Raw genomic sequence first — 16,095 nt, 5'->3', positions numbered from 1 at the left:
TTTCATCATATATTAATTTCACATTTCTGAGTGAAAAAAAAAATACCGTGGGAAAAAAAATGCCGAGGACATGATCTCGGTGTCCTCAATGGTAGTTACGGCACTGCATGTGACATATGCACACAGTATAACTCCACCTCCTCCAAAGAACAAATTCCAAAAAATAATCATAAAATATACTAATATTGAACTAATCAAACATTAGATAAAGGTCCAGATGTGTGTGAGAAGCCAAACTACAGTTTTATATATGATTTGTTTTTACACAACACACACAAGTCTGGATCTCGAAGAAACTGCCGGAAAATTAAAACTGAAACTGACACTTGTCACTCGGATGTGTAATTACACATCAAATATAATCCAGATTAAAGGTGTGGGGAAAAAAGGCTTGTGCGCAGTTCTGGATATACAGGTTGGGTTAAAATGTTCGGTTTTAAAACACTTTGAGGCAGAAAATTTGTCAGGACAAAGTGAATGTAGCGGTTCACTATTGGTGGGTGGAGCACAGAGGACGGCAGGACAGAGATCAGGTTCACATAGCGTTTATTGCTCGACTTTTCAGTTTCGCAAACACACTCTCCCAGCCACACGCATACACGCACACGCAAGTCATCTGGTGCGGGAGAGACTCCCCTCTGCTCTCGCTCGATCTCCCTCCTCATATAGGGCGCGGTCACTGGGAAGACACACAAACACAGGTTAATTGCTCTCAGGTGTAGTGATTCTTGCCACTTACCTTCCCTGACTCCGCCCTCCTGTCACAGACCGGCGCTTGACCACGCCCCCGCTGCCACAGTGAACTTAAAAACCATCGAGCAGGCACAGTGCAGGTGATGAGCAAATAGACAGGGAGAGACTCGATAATGATCACAAACCGGGATATCAAACACAGAATAAGCAGCTCACTAACGTCCCGAGTAAAGACCAAGTGTGAGATTTCACAGTGATTAATTGAAATCGAGTGATTGTGAATGTGATGTGGTCGGTACTTTTGAGAATCATGGCAGTTGGAGTTTGTGTTTCAGTCGAAGGAGACGAGACAGATCTTGTCATGTTTTGACCCACATGATACAGCAGCCAGGGATAATGGATGAGAGTTAACCCTTGTATGGTGTTTGGGTCTGTGGCCGTTTTCATTTTTATCAAAGGAATAATGATACGATTAATTATTTTTTCAAACTCAGACTCAGTGGCCTTGGCTCATTTTCTGTGAAGAACATATATCAGATGACCACACACTGTACAAAAACAAGTGTATTAAAAAACAAACAAAAATGAGTCGCACTTTTTTAAATAAATGTAATCTAACAAAGGTAAAGGGCAAATATTAATCATAAATGCTGTTTCTATTGCTTGTAATTAGGGTGAAGTAAACATCTGTGAAGTAAAGTTGTTTGATTGTGTTGAATTGAAAACATCAAAATGCAGCGGGTCCATCAGACCCACAAACACTGGCTGAGTAACAAAAATATGAACACTACCCAGATAGCAAAAGGGCGTTGATTCGACGGGGAATCATCGGCATGTTCTTCGACCATACGCCGTCGAATCATCGTGGATCACCGGCGTTGATTCAACACCGCTTTGCTCATACGAGTTTGCGTTGAAACGACGTTGAAAAGTGGATGGTGGCCGACAGAGAATAGACCCCCTTTCACCCTTTATTCAACTACGGATTTCGGTCGATTTATAGTTTAATTTTCGGCGATGATTCATCCAACTTTACTTCCTGTTTTATGTACAACAGGAAGGCTACAAATTAAGCAAAACAGGCTAAATTAAACTAGCTAACAATAAAGCATCGGGGCTCTTGCCTAGGATGAACACACACATGCATACTTCAACCATGAAAGTGAAACTTAATTTATATCAATATGCGTAGGCTACGTCCTGTTTAATGTACAACAGGATATAAAAATGCATGCAACAATGCACCTCTCCTAATGTTTGTCAGGCTATCTAATGAGGCATAACTTTTAACATTTATAAGGAACAGAACACACTTGAACAAGTTCTTAGAAACATTTTATGATTTATTTATAATTTAGAATTGTGGCCTATATTCCTCCTGCGGCGCAGACACCTGTACATGGAAACAGAAAAACATAACCAAAATTAATTTGATGCAGCATTGATAAAGAAAGTCATCCCTCCCTCTCTCTCTGGCGCATACTTAAGCCACTTCTTGATTGCGTCACTAAAAGTAGCGTGTGTGCTCCCTGGCAGCTGCTTTTGTAGAGCATTTGAAAGAAAAAGAACAAAACAACATTGAGACTTTGCATGGTGATAATTGTTAAAGTTTGAGTTGTTAAGACTATGCACCAGTGGCGTAGGCACATAAGGGCAACAGTGGGCCGGTGCCACTATGATTGACGGCTGGCCCACCCTATCGGAGGTGTCCAACTTGATTGACAGCTGGCTCGCCCACCATAGAGGAGGTGTTTTTAACGTGAAATTCAATGAACAGCAGGATAACAATAATGTAACACGAAACAAAACACTTTGAATTAAGTATAATGTTACAACTATTTACAGAAATTATATTTTTGTCAGTGTTTTTTTCTCTCTATAATCATTTTGATTGGCTAATGCCCGCGTTTTTGATAAGCAGCAAGAAGCAAACATCCGTTGCTATGCCAAAAAACGGAAGTCATCGCTGACCTAGAATGCTAGTTTAGTTGCGCTAACTTAAACAGAAAATGTCTAAACAGACATCGCTGTCCTCTTTCTTTAATAAGCCAAAAAGATCGAAATCAGAAGAAACAGATGTGGACAATGATGATAATGCCGTCCCGGTATCAAGTTCGACCTCCGCCACCACACCAGATGCAACCCGCTCCACTCTCCCCATGACTAGCCCTCCTTCTGCCTCTCAGCCCAGCAGCCCCCCTGCAGACCTGTCCGCTCTCCTGGAACCGGCTACCCAGCCCGATCTGAAAGAATTCCCACGGACCGTGATAAACGGAAAGGCCAGGTCGTTTTCGGCGAAATGGTACAAAGAATTTCGTTTTCTAGAGTACAGTATTTCAAAAGATGCGATATTCTGCAAGGCCTGTCGTCATTTCCCTCCAGAGATGCAGGACCGTGTATGTTTAAACGGATACAGAGATTGGAAGCACCTTCGACAAGCATGCGAAAGACACAGTGCTTGTAAGTACCATCAGAACGCTGTTGAGAAGCTACGTGGCTTTCGCGTTAGTCAGACTTCTGGGAGTGTGGTTAGCCAGATGAACCGCGACATGGACAGTTTGGTTAACAAGAACCGGGAACATATCAAGGTGGTGCTTGATGTCGTAGTTCAAATGGCCATGTTTTTAAAAATTCTGTTGTTCTTTTTGTGAAAAATATATTTTGTTCTCTCTTACAAAACAATAGCGAATAAAGACCCGTTGTCTATAATGTAGGTTTTTGTTTTTTTTTTTAAAGTAAGCAAAATAGGGGGGTGAAAGGGTAGGGTTGTCAACTGTCCCTTACAATCAGTGTTGGGTAAGTTACTTTAAAAATGTAATTCGTTACAGTTACAAGTTACCTTGTTTAAAATGTAATTGTAGTGTAACTTTTTCAATTACTTTTAAAAAGTAATGTAACTAGTTACTTTTGGATTACTTTTTAATTACTTTAAGGTTTTAATGAATATTGACCCATGTTCACCATTTAATTTTTGAAAACCGACAGTGTGAACCTTAAAGCAGTACTAAGCTGAGAGGGAATTGCTGACAAGCAATCACAGGAGGTCCATAAGAGATGCTTGCACCGTGCATGTGATTCTCAGACTCCTGTCATAGGGGCCATACTCTTCTGTTCCTCCCCTAGGCTCTACCGTTTTCACAGTTTGCAGACTACACAAGCAGGTTCAGAAACCACTTCTTTCCCACAGCGGTCACCTTATTGAACTCTTCCCAAAGACCAGTCTTTCGTTCCCCTCTATCCACACCTTACCATCCATATAGTGTTCCTCTTCAATTCACATCTGTATAGCCCTATCTACAGTGGTATAGGATTACCTGTATAATGATTCCATCTGTATTCATCACATTTATTTATACCATGCTATTTTTCATTGCCCTGTGCATTGTACTGCCATAACTACATTGTACATACTCTGCGCATACATGCTCTGCACATATAACCATCTTTACTTACACTAGCTGTAAATAACGGCATTTTGTCTCTAAATACTGCATTATGTGCAGTCTGCACGTGTTGCACTTGATTAGATGCCAAACTGCATTTCATTACTTCATACATGTGCAATGACAATGAAGTGTTCTACTTTAATCTAGTAATAAATAACCAAAGTGAGACTTTTACATCACATTTTATTTTTCTTGTTTTTCTCTTTGCTTGTAAAATGAAACATGGCACAATACAGCCCATCAAGAATTAAGACTGACGATGGGTAGTCAGTCATTGAACATTTAAGAGTCAATGGAATGTTGATTACAAAAAAATACAATAAACAATAAACACATTCAAGTGAATGGTAGTAGCCTAGCACGTAGCTAACTAGGGAAACGACATGTGTGCTTAACCGTTGTTGTGATATATGACATTGAATCAATCGTACATCATTATATTATGTTGCCCACTGGGATTAATAACAACGATGGTATGTAGGTGGGTGTCAGTTGTTCTAGAGCTGGTAGTTCAACATATTTCGTCAGCATAGCCTACCTTGCTGTTAATGTGCTTACAACCTCAAAATGAATGCCTTCTGATCGGAAATAAACCAGTGAGTTGCACTTACCTCTAAATGTTTCCTTAGGTTTGACATAGACTGCTTCGACGTGGACAACTTCTTGATGGCCGGCAAACACTGCTTGCATTGGACAGTTAAATTTGAGCCATTTTCAGTGATGTAGATGAAATGCTTCTTAAATTTCCAATGCTTGAAGGCGTCTGACATGACTGCTGCCAGGGCCGTAACCAGGATTTTTCAAATACCGAGGTCAAACATTGCGATACATCTTATTTGCCAAAAAAAAAAGTCCTAATATGGTGACTTTTCATACATTTTGGAAACGAGTCAAAATCACAAGTCCAACAAGATGAACATGTACATAGGTGAACATGTTTATTTTAACAATTTCAAAACTGCACGATCACAAAAGTATTTTGTGTGTATGTGTGTGTGCGTGCGTGAGTGAGTGAGTGAGTGAGTGTGGGTGAGTGAGTGAGAGAGTGTGTGAGAGTGAATGAGTGAGAGTTTGAGTGAGTGATGGAGTGTGAGTGTGTGAGAGTGAGTGAGTGAGAGTTAGTGTGAGTGAGTGAGTGAGTGAGTGAGTGAGAGTTTGAGTGAGTGATGGAGTGTGAGTGTGTGTGAGTGAGTGAGTGAGTGAGTGAGAGTTTGAGTGAGTGATGGAGTGTGAGTGTGTAAGAGTGAGTGAGTGTGAGTGAGTGAGAGTGACAACGCAATCTAGCCGAGCCTGAATGGACTTCAATTGCTTTTTAAAAAATATCTGCCCTTTTCAATAGCAAAATACTAGACGGTTATTGGACAAAACCGACTAAAACGCTCCATTCGGAGACTGAGCCTCACTGGAGATGGGAGTCAATAAGAGGGGCGGGACAAGACTTCCCGAGAGGAGGCTCATCTCAGCTGGTGATTGGAGGAGGAGCTGTGAACGCGGCTGGGCTGCTCATGATTGACAGAAAGCAGTCAGAGGTGGTACATCATGTTGTAAATAAAATGTGAACATAAGTTTGCTACCCGTTTTCATTTCCGTTCGAAAATACAACCAATGATCAAAACAATAGTGTCTTGTGTTCACGTTAGCCGATAGTCTGGTAAGTTAGCAAAATAGCTCAAGTCTCGTCAGCACCCAATAACTTCATAAACAACAGGTCACGACTGTCCAGCCTTTTCTGATCTGAAACGCACCAAATCAAATCGAGACGAGAGAGAATAAAAGAGTTTGTGCCGCCTGGAAAACGAAAATCCTATCTAGCTAAGTGGCTTCGACTGTTGTTGCTTGAAATGCTAATTAAAATTGCACTGTTAATGATCATAAGCATTCCGGCACATAACTGTCAGTCACTGGCAAAATTAACTCCCCTTCTTCCCTCTTTCTTTTTCTCTCACTTGTTGACTTTCCAGAGCTGAGTTTGGTTTGTTTTAGTGTAGTAGAATTCTTCATCTTATGTCAACTTTCAGATTCCACGACTAATTGACAAACTGCCTGGCTGCGGAGGCGGACCTTGATGAGAACACTTCTCAGCTCTTGTGTATCCCGTGGTGCTTAGCTGACTATCGTGAGGCTGCCGAATATGAAATGTTTCCAATGTCGGATATTTCAGCTTCGTTTAAAAATGATTATGGGGACTTTATTTTTAGACAAACAAATGAGAACAGGGGGATGCAAGCTGAATTTAGGATTTTCCACCGATCAAAGTCAGAACGATTTTCATCATATATTAATTTCACATTTCTGAGTGAAAAAAAAAAAAAAAACCGTGGGAAAAAAATGCCGAGGACATGACCTCGGTGTCCTCAATGGTAGTTACGGCCCTGACTGCTGCTTGAGCTGAGCTGAACTGAACCGCGCGCTTCTTGCTGCTCTAGTGTTCAAGCACAGAAACAGAGTGGCGCTGCTGCTGGCAAACATGATAGGAAAACCCAGGACAGACAAGGAGCCGTGGCGGGAAACGGCAAAATTATGCGCAAAGCAATAAAAATATCCTTGCTCATGTCGCAAAGGTTTTTGTTTTTCAAATGTAACTAAAATTGTAATTCTCAATATTTCCATAAGTAACTGTAACTGAATTACATATTTTCCTGTTGTAACTGTAACGAATTACAGTTACACTTTTTTTGTAATTAAATTACGTAACGTCGTTACATGTAATTCGTTACTCCCCAACACTGCTTACAATACGGAATCGTCCTGTATTTGAAAACAAAAGATCTGACCTGCTCTGAGCTGAAACTTGACACAATTCTTAATCTTGCCATTAATCAGAGGGCTGTGAATCAGATGGGATTTGCTAATATATTCACCCTAAAATTGGTTAGAATGCAGGAAATTGCATCTAAGAAATACAATTTTTTCTGGGGGAGGACCCCCAGACCCCCCGCTTACAATGGGGTCCACTCTATTTCATAGAAGTCCACAGTATTACAAATTTCTGCCTACGCCCCTGCTATGCACGTCACACTCTAGTGGTAGGTGGCAAGTAATGGTACTAGTACAGAAAATATATGTAAAAATCAGAAACCATAGATGTGAATCTTGTGACAATTTAAACGGGATTAAAAAAAAAAACATTTTAATTTCCCCATTGACACAAAGCGGAAATAGAAACGCCACTACCGGACCGTTCGTCACTCAGTCAGCCTCCCTGGACTTGCCTGCACACCTGCTTTTTCTGAGTAAGGCGCCTGGTGAGTTTCTTAATCCTTTGCATCTTTCACAATATGTTTGTCGTTGTCGTTATAATCGTAATGTTACAGTTAGTGAAGGAGTTATCAAAGAACGTTTAGAAGTAGTGTGCAAGTACTTGCGACAGCTTACTATTTTACCCTCTTTTACAGCTTTGTGCACATGCATAACCTACCAAACAGGACATCATGGATCTTGGTGTCCTTAAACGCAGTTTTTTCCCCCTTTCCAGCCCAGTTAAATTGGCTGGCCAAGCTGTTGACCAGGAGGCTACGCAGCATCCGCCTCACTGTGACCCCTACGTTGGTTCCTCCACAAAGGGCTAAGGTAGACACCTGATAGAATAAAATGTAGCATGAAGACAATAATGAGAAAGTATTCAGTGTTTATCATTGTTTCATTGATTCACAATGATATTAAGTATTTGTGTTTCTTTTTGCAGGTGTTGCAGATGACTGGAAAGGAAAGGTAAGACTCAATAAGTACCATTAGCTGCTTTTGTTTGGCATCTTCCTTCACCAGGGCCTCTGCTGCCAAAAACTCCTCCATGGTGGAGAGTGGGAGCTTGATTAGGGGCGATGTCTGGGGTGTGTCTTGTCTCCCCATCTCTCTCCTTAGGGCCCTGACCTCTTGCGCCAGCCTTCCTACTTCCCCCTTCAGCTCCCTGTTTTCCTCCCTCAGCTGGCCAAGGAGAGCGATGACTGTGCTGATGCCCATGTCTGTTAAGTAACACCAAACATTAGGACTTTTATTTCATATTGCTGGTCATTTTTGAACAGTGATTACAGTTGTGGACTCACCATGCTGCAACTGATTGTTCCCCTGTTGCGATGGCAGAGGTGTGGCTGAAATATCAGAGAGTACAATTTAGTTCACTTCAAGGTGCGCCTTAATTTAATTTCTGTTCTAAATTCACAATTTTCATGTTGATTGATTGATTTCCTCTTTGACTTACCATGGAAGCGGTGACGTGGCTGGGGTGAATCTGAAAAATTGTATAGTCAGTTGATCAAAATGCATCTACATAGATATTTGTTTGTCGTTTTGTTGTTTTTTTGTTGTTTTTGGCATAAATAAAGGCAATGCATAGTTACCATGGGTTAGTGGCTGGCTGTGAAGGAAAGGGCCTGGCGGGGTTTCTGAAGATGGTGAATCTGAAAAATAGTACGCAGTCAGTTTTCCTCCCTCAGCTGGCCAAGGAGAGCAATGACGGTGCTGATGCCCATGTCTGTTAAGTAACACCAAACATTAGGACTTTTATTTCATATTGCTGGTCATTTTTGAACAGTGATTACAGTTGTGGACTCACCACGCAGCAACTGATTGTTCCCCTGTTGCGATGGCAGAGGTGTGGCTGAAATATCAGAGAGTACAATTTAGTTCACTTCAAGGTGCGCCTTAATTTAATTTCTGTTCTAAATTCACAATTTTCATGTTGATTGATTGATTTCCTCTTTGACTTACCATGGAAGCGGTGACGTGGCTGGGGTGAATCTGAAAAATTGTATAGTCAGTTGATCAAAACGCATCTACATAGATATTTGTTTGTTGTTTTGTTTTTTTAGTCGTTTATGGCATAAATCAAGGCAATGCATAGTTACCATGGGTTAGTGGCTGGCTGTGAAGGAAAGGGCCTGGCGGGGTTTCTGACGACTGTGAATCTGAAAAATAGTAAGCAGTCAGTTGATCAAAACATATCTTCACTTACTCATTGGTATTTTAATTTCTGGCATAAATAAAGGAAATGCATAGTTACCATGAGTTAATGGCTGGCTGTGAAGAAACAGGCCTGGCTGGGTGTCTGAAGATGGAAATGAAAGCATTATTATTTCAGACAACTTCTAGGTCAGGCGGCACGGTGGTGTAGTGGTTAGCGCTGTCGCCTCACAGCAAGAAGGTCTGGGTTTGAGCCCCGTGGCCGGCGAGGGCCTTTCTGTGTGGAGTTTGCATGTTCTCCCCGTGTCCGCGTGGGTTTCCTCCGGGTGCTCCGGTTTCCCCCACAGTCCAAAGACATGCAGGTTAGGTTAACTGGTGACTCTAAATTGACCGTAGGTGTGAATGTGAGTGTGAATGGTTGTCTGTGTCTATGTGTCAGCCCTGTGATGACCTGGCGACTTGTCCAGGGTGTACCCCGCCTTTCGCCCGTAGTCAGCTGGGATAGGCTCCAGCTTGCCTGCGACCCTGTAGAAGGATAAAGCGGCTAGAGATAATGAGATGAGATGAGAACTTCTAGGTATTTAGTAGAACAACAACAACAAGTGGTACAGATAGTCACCTTCATTAAGGGAGGGGAATTGCCACTCGCTGTCCAGCTGAGTGGCATCAATAGATGGTGGCCTCCTCCCCCTACGGCTTGGTCCTGCCTCCTCCTCCCTGTCCTCCTCCAAATACCTTTTGTTTGGTCTTTAAAATAAACCCAGGACCTTACTGACACAGCTCAAAACACAAACGAAACCGTAATTGAACTTATAACTGCAAGTTGTGATTTAAAAAAGAAAACACTTTTACCGTCTTTTCCTTGGCCCCATCTCACCATCATCCGATTGCAGGTCTGCTGTAAGGCAGCCTTCCTCAAGCGATCGGGTCAGGTAACGTCTTGCTTTGGCAAAGGTGCCTGAAAGGGAAGGCAGTCTTAATGAAATTGGCTTAATGCAGTATTGAAGTATTGTCATTGGTTTAATGAAGTAGCTATGCAGCTCACCACAGGTTGCCAGCACCCTTATTTTTTGATGGAATCGCCATCCTTGTCCCAGGGGGGTGCAGTTCATGGCAGCCTTCACAGCTTTGTTTCCGCCAAAAGGTGGCCAGTAGCATCCCACTTCTCCGTCAACATCTACCACCCAGCTGGACGACACAACTGCTGCACTCCGGTCTTGGAATTCCACAACTTTCCAAATCTGTGCCATCTATAATAAAAAAAAAAATAAAAAAAGTACTCCATGGAAAGGATAGTTAGTGCCTGCCATCCAGCTGGAGTACTCCAACTGTCCAGATTCCTTCTAATGCATAAGTAAAGATGTGTTTCTTTGTGTGTGGGTGGGTTTTTTTTGTGTGTTTTTTTTTTTTTCTTCCCATATAGGTTTACGAATGGTGACGAAGAGGGATTGCCACAAAGGTCTCTCCATCTGGGAACAACACACATTTGCCCTGGACAACCTCAAGCCGGTCAACGTTAAGGCAGCTGTCTATGCCAAATACTCTGTAGCAGCCAATGCTTGTGGAGGGGCAAGGATAGTGGAAATATGACTCCCTCCTCTTGAATTTCATGTAAACCACAAAGACAGAGTTACCATGTTTAATTATGTTTTTCACCATTACGATTTCATTTTTAATCACTAGGCAATCATCGCCCTGCTTTGAAGAAAAACAGAAATCATTGAAATGCACTTTTTTAAATTGCTGGCCAGAACTTAAGTGTTGGGGTAATGGGCCCTCCTGGTGTGGGTGTAACAACTGTGGTTGTGTAGGTGGTGGTGGAAATAAACAAACTGGCTCCTCTGAAAGGCGTTTGACAACCTGTTGTAAAGGTTGAGATGGCTTGCGTAGCATTTTTTTTAGTTTACCCAAATAATTCTCGTAAGGAAAGGATGAGATGTTGTCTAGGGAACCATACTGGTGGTACTCATGTGTCAGATGTATTGTTTGATGTACGCTAAATACAATCTCGTCTTTACCATACACCTCTCCAAAATGCTTTACAAAAGCCATTAACAATTTTTCGGAAAAACAAACCATACTTTCAGAAATGTTTGGTGTGAGTAGCAAAAACATGGCCACAGAAAACAACATGAAGTTTTCATAGAGATCTTGTGGAAGAATGTCCCTCAGAACTAATGGCCCACTGTAAATCATAAATTGGCGCAGCTCTGCCGCTTTCCACCTATCAGTTTCGGCGAGTTCACGGGGTTTCCGTGCAAATTCAGCTGGAGTATAGGGACGAAGCTGTATTAACTTTTCGGAGATGGCTTTAATGGCTCTTGTAGGCTGCCTTGTAGAGTTTTTCCCCCTCATCCAAAAATGTATCAACTTTTTCATAACGCCAAGGCAACATAAATGCATATAATCTATTGGGAAGGCAGACACCATTTTCACCAGACCCGTCAGAGGACTTCTGTTGATGTGGTGGTCCTCATCTACCATATTTTCAAACTCCTCATCTGACCTTAGCCTAACATCAGTCTCAGGATACGTTATTTTTTTCTGCCAAATACCAGTCTGATGGCATTTATCGCATCCGGAGTACCCATTATGGCATTTAATTTGTTTTACAAATGCTCGAGCAGGAGCATCACAAATGAAGGATGAAATGGCCACCCTCAGCTTTCTACCTCCAAATGTTACCCCATTGCAAAGCAGATCAGAGAGGTCTTTAACAAACTGCGTCAGATAATCAAACACATTGGAGGGTTTTCCAGGGCCACAAAAGATGCCAACTAAAAACGGTGTTCTGGTGTAATCGCAATCAATCAGTGCCAAAATAGGCCAAAACTGAAGCCTGGTGCTTTTGAAAATAGGGAGACCATCGATGTTAAATTGAACTCTTATTGTTTGAATAACATCTGGTAAATGGATGGTGCTTAATTTGGACAAAATTCCCTTTGCCAAGCCAAAATGGAAGTATTCCCCATTACCTACGGTCTGTAATGGTACTGCAGGCTTAGTGCCCAATAAGGTCCTAGCATCCTTGGGCAGTTCAGGGTGGCTTGTTCTCAAAATGGTCAACAGAGCAGTAATGGCAATCAAAGGCACAGAGAATGATGCAGCCCAGTGTTTTAATTTTTGGTGAAGCCCTGACTCTTCAAAAGAGTCACCATCAATATGACTGTCACTGTCACCCTCTGAAGACATGCTACTGCTGTCAGACTCTGCATCACTGCACCCTCCCAACTCAACAGAATCCCCACCATCCTCATCTAAACCCATTGATGATGCAGGCCTGGGTGATGCAATTGAAGGAGAGACTTGAGCAGCAGGATTACCCAGAGCTGACTCAAAATCGGACAGAATCTGCCTTTCTGACATTTCAGTAGCTGTCACAACACGTCTTCTTTTTGACCAATAAGAAGCCATGTTCTCTCCCCTAAAGAAATAAATGTCTGCAGTATCTTTTGAGGGAATGACAGGGTAGTGGTCTTCAGGTTCCATTGAGGTAAACATGGGGGGAACAAAGACAACAACATTTACGTCATTACATTTGAAATAACCTTACACAAACACACACACACACACACACACACAGTTCAAACAATTGTTTTATAGAAAGTTCTGTTTTAATACCAACAATGTTTTAACAATGTCTGGAGTCATGTTCTAATGGCTGCGACCCATACTGCCCTACAAAGCCAAAAGACCTTAATATCACTTAAGGTCAACATGAGTTATTGCCATTTGTGGAACAGAGGACATCAGTTGTATCATGTGATGAATTATTTCGAGTCATTTCTGTTTTTTTCTGGTAACAATAAGACGTCGTTTTTACCGTAACTTCCAAAATCAAAGGGAAAACCAAGGCAGAAGCCTGTAATGAGTCTGATGAGTTAAGGTCTTTTGGCTTTGTAGGGCAGTATTGAGGTATTTCACTCACGTGACCAAGTCATGTGATGCTGCCATTTTGGACGGCACGGCTCGAATCAGTTTGAATGCGAGGAAGGCGACAAATGAAAAACATAAAAGAAAAAGGAGCGAGATGCAGAAAACACCTTCACTATCCAGCGACGTAGGGCATTTACAGGGCGAGCAGAGGGAGAGGTATTTGCAAAAATTGAGGTTAGCAGGCTTAGAGAACGACGTTTATCTGCTTCCACCAGGACTGTTCACTGACAGCTAAGATTTGTTCACTGACAGCTAAGATTTGTTCACATTTTCATTTACTTTCGGTCCTCAGGATAAACAAAATGTTATTAAATGTCATTGAAATAACTTCTTAGTCTGTTGAGACATGGCCCGTTATAAGTTTTTCCTTTACTGTATTTACTAGTTTACTGAGCGCGCTCCGGGGCTGGCTGGGGCGGGCTAGCTAGCCGGCGCTCCGGGGCTGGCCGGGGCTAGCCGGCGCTCCGGGGCTGGCCGGGGCTAGCCTGCGCTCCGGGGCTGGCCGGGGCTAGCCGGCGCTCCGGGGCTGGCCGGGGCTAGCCGGCGCTCCGGGGCTGGCCGGCGCTCCGGGGCTGGCCGGCGCTCCGGGGCTGGCCGGGGCTGGCCGGCGCTCCGGGGCTGGCCGGGGCTAGCCGGCGCTCCGGGGCTGGCCGGCGCTCCGGGGCTGGCCGGGGCTGGCCGGCGCTCCGGGGCTGGCCGGGGCTAGCCGGCGCTCCGGGGCTGGCCGGCGCTCCGGGGCTGGCCGGCGCTAGCTAGCGCTCCGGGGCTGGCCGGCGCTAGCTAGCGCTCCGGGGCTGGCCGGCGCTAGCTAGCGCTCCGGGGCTGGCCGGCGCTAGCTAGCGCTCCGGGGCTGGCCGGCGCTAGCTAGCGCTCCGGGGCTGGCCGGCGCTAGCTAGCGCTCCGGGGCTGGCCGGCGCTAGCTAGCGCTCCGGGGCTGGCCGGCGCTAGCTAGCGCTCCGGGGCTGGCTGGCTCAGTAAACTAGTAAATACAGTAAAGGAAAAACTTGAGACTGAAAGGTTTTAACAGTCATCCAAATGACTGAACGTAAACGTTGCTACAGCAACATACTAGGTACTATGATGTTGACATTAGCTAGCTTGCCGTCCAAAACGGTGGACACCGGGGCGTCACATGACCCTGTGACGTCAGGTGAAATACCTCAATAGCAGTGGCGGTTCTAGACCAAAATTACTAGGGGGGCCGAGGTGGGGCCAGTGTTTTTTCAGGGGGGCACATATAAGGACAAAACATGGCAATATTTAAGTGTTCAAAATGTTTTGTTTAGTTTATTTAAAACCAAAACAACATACATTGAGCATAAATACAATGAGATAAACATTCTGTCTCAATAGCCTAAACATAAAATAAACTGTGCTCAATAAATCTTAAAACCATGTTTCTCTTTTTTTGTAAAATAAGATTTCTATTTTTGCATACAATGAACCTTTTCTTCAGATGTGGCTGCACTGGAGTGTCGTCCAAGCACTTGCTGATATCTGGAGAAAGATGAATACAGTAAATATGAGAGTCCGACTGAGAACATTTATTTATCATTATTCATTTATTAATTTATTATTATATCTATCATTTATATTTTATATTTATTAATTATTATTCAGACTTCACACTTTCAGGGTAGGCTATATGAATTGTAGGCTAACACTGCTCACACACATGCATTTGTTCAACATCACAAACCTGATGGTGCTGTACTTGATATGCATGGTGAATCTGGTTGTCCCAATGACTCGTTGTGTTGTCCCTCATTCTGTCCCTCAATCTGATCCTGAATGTCTTCATCCTCACTCTCAGATTGCCTTTCAGATGCCTCACTTTCCACCTCTCCAACCACCACCTCTGGCTCTCTCTCCACCTCTGGCTCTCTCTCCTCTTTCATAATCTTCATCTTCCTTACTCTCTCTATGTTGCTTTTTGCCAACAGGGACAAAAAAGGACATAATGTCCTTCTTGCTCCTTTTCATGATGATAGCCTACAGTAGGCCTATACTAAAAAGTAAACAGAGAGGAATGTAGCCTCTACATATCAAAAGGCCATTCGAGTTTTACAAGAAGGTTAAACACTGTCGGTTATTTTACCCATTTCCCAAAAATATTAAGTTAGGCTACTTATTGCTGTGCAACGCACTTTTAAGAAAGCGCAATAAAACGGATTTATTATTGTAGTGAACAACAACAGTAAAACACGGATATGTGCAAACACTGACGTTACAAAACTGAATAATTTTCCTTACCTTCGCCTCTTTGCAGTAGCCTCCTTGCAGGGCTGCAGCTGTTATCTCTCACATCCGAAGTTTACAATTCGCGCTGCTGCTGATCTTTCTGCTGCAGGTAACAGTGTGCGTGTAGCGCTTTAAGGAGTCCGTGTAGAACACTCCGTTATGTCAGTTCCGATCTTTGAGCCAGCGCACGTCGAAATTAATAAATCTTATCTGTTCAGCACAGGGGCCACAACAGGGGCCAGGAGCAATTTTACAGGGGCACTGGCCCCCCCTGGCCCCCGTTTAAAACCGCCTATGCTCAATAGGCCTACAGCGTTACAAAGCCCAGCCCCCTCAAGCCGGGTATAGCTACCGGTTATAACCACGGCCTATATACTCGATTGAAATGCTTTGTTTTCACTCCATCAAGACCACTACTTTGACTAGTTTTCGACTAAACAATGCATCTGCATGTTTATTGTATTAGTTGAGGGAATATAAGCAATTTCGTTCGTGGTACCTCAAACAAAGTGGTCACTACAGAAGCGTTGGTAGCCTGGATAATCTTTAAAGTTCATGGCCGCGAGGCGCGACCTAGGCCTACATGCTCGATTTAAACGCTAAGTTTTCACACCAACGCTAAGTTTTCGCTCCAACAAGACAACTACTTCGACTCGTTTTTCAATTGAATAATGCATCTGCATGTTTATTGTTTCAAATGGACACACACACGCACGCGCACACACACACACACAGTTCAAACAATTTTTTTTATAGAAAGTTCTGTTTTAATACCAACAATGTTTTAACAATGTCTGGAGTCCTGTTCTAATGGCTGCGACCCATAGCGTTACATCAAGACAACTACTTTGACTAGTTTTCGACTAAACAATGCATCTGC

At 43.2% G+C, this 16,095-nt stretch overlaps 2 long non-coding RNA genes across 2 annotated transcripts; both read right to left on the bottom strand.

Moving 5' to 3' along the window:
• Window positions 1–8,199: 8,199 nt before the first annotated feature.
• On the bottom strand, window positions 8,200–8,528 carry LOC132891184 (uncharacterized). Its single transcript, XR_009655293.1, has 3 exons — window positions 8,477–8,528; window positions 8,338–8,367; window positions 8,200–8,227 (listed from the first exon to the last, which is right to left on the bottom strand). It is a non-coding gene; the product is annotated as an uncharacterized LOC132891184 (long non-coding RNA).
• Window positions 8,529–9,757: 1,229 nt separating this feature from the next.
• On the bottom strand, window positions 9,758–10,150 carry LOC132891183 (uncharacterized). Its single transcript, XR_009655292.1, has 3 exons — window positions 10,084–10,150; window positions 9,891–9,996; window positions 9,758–9,785 (listed from the first exon to the last, which is right to left on the bottom strand). It is a non-coding gene; the product is annotated as an uncharacterized LOC132891183 (long non-coding RNA).
• Window positions 10,151–16,095: the final 5,945 nt, after the last annotated feature.

The sequence above is a fragment of the Neoarius graeffei genome, chromosome 9 (genome assembly GCF_027579695.1).
Source record: "Neoarius graeffei isolate fNeoGra1 chromosome 9, fNeoGra1.pri, whole genome shotgun sequence".
Taxonomy (NCBI): Eukaryota; Metazoa; Chordata; class Actinopteri; order Siluriformes; family Ariidae; genus Neoarius; species Neoarius graeffei.
This window is presented reverse-complemented; position numbering and strand designations above follow the sequence as displayed.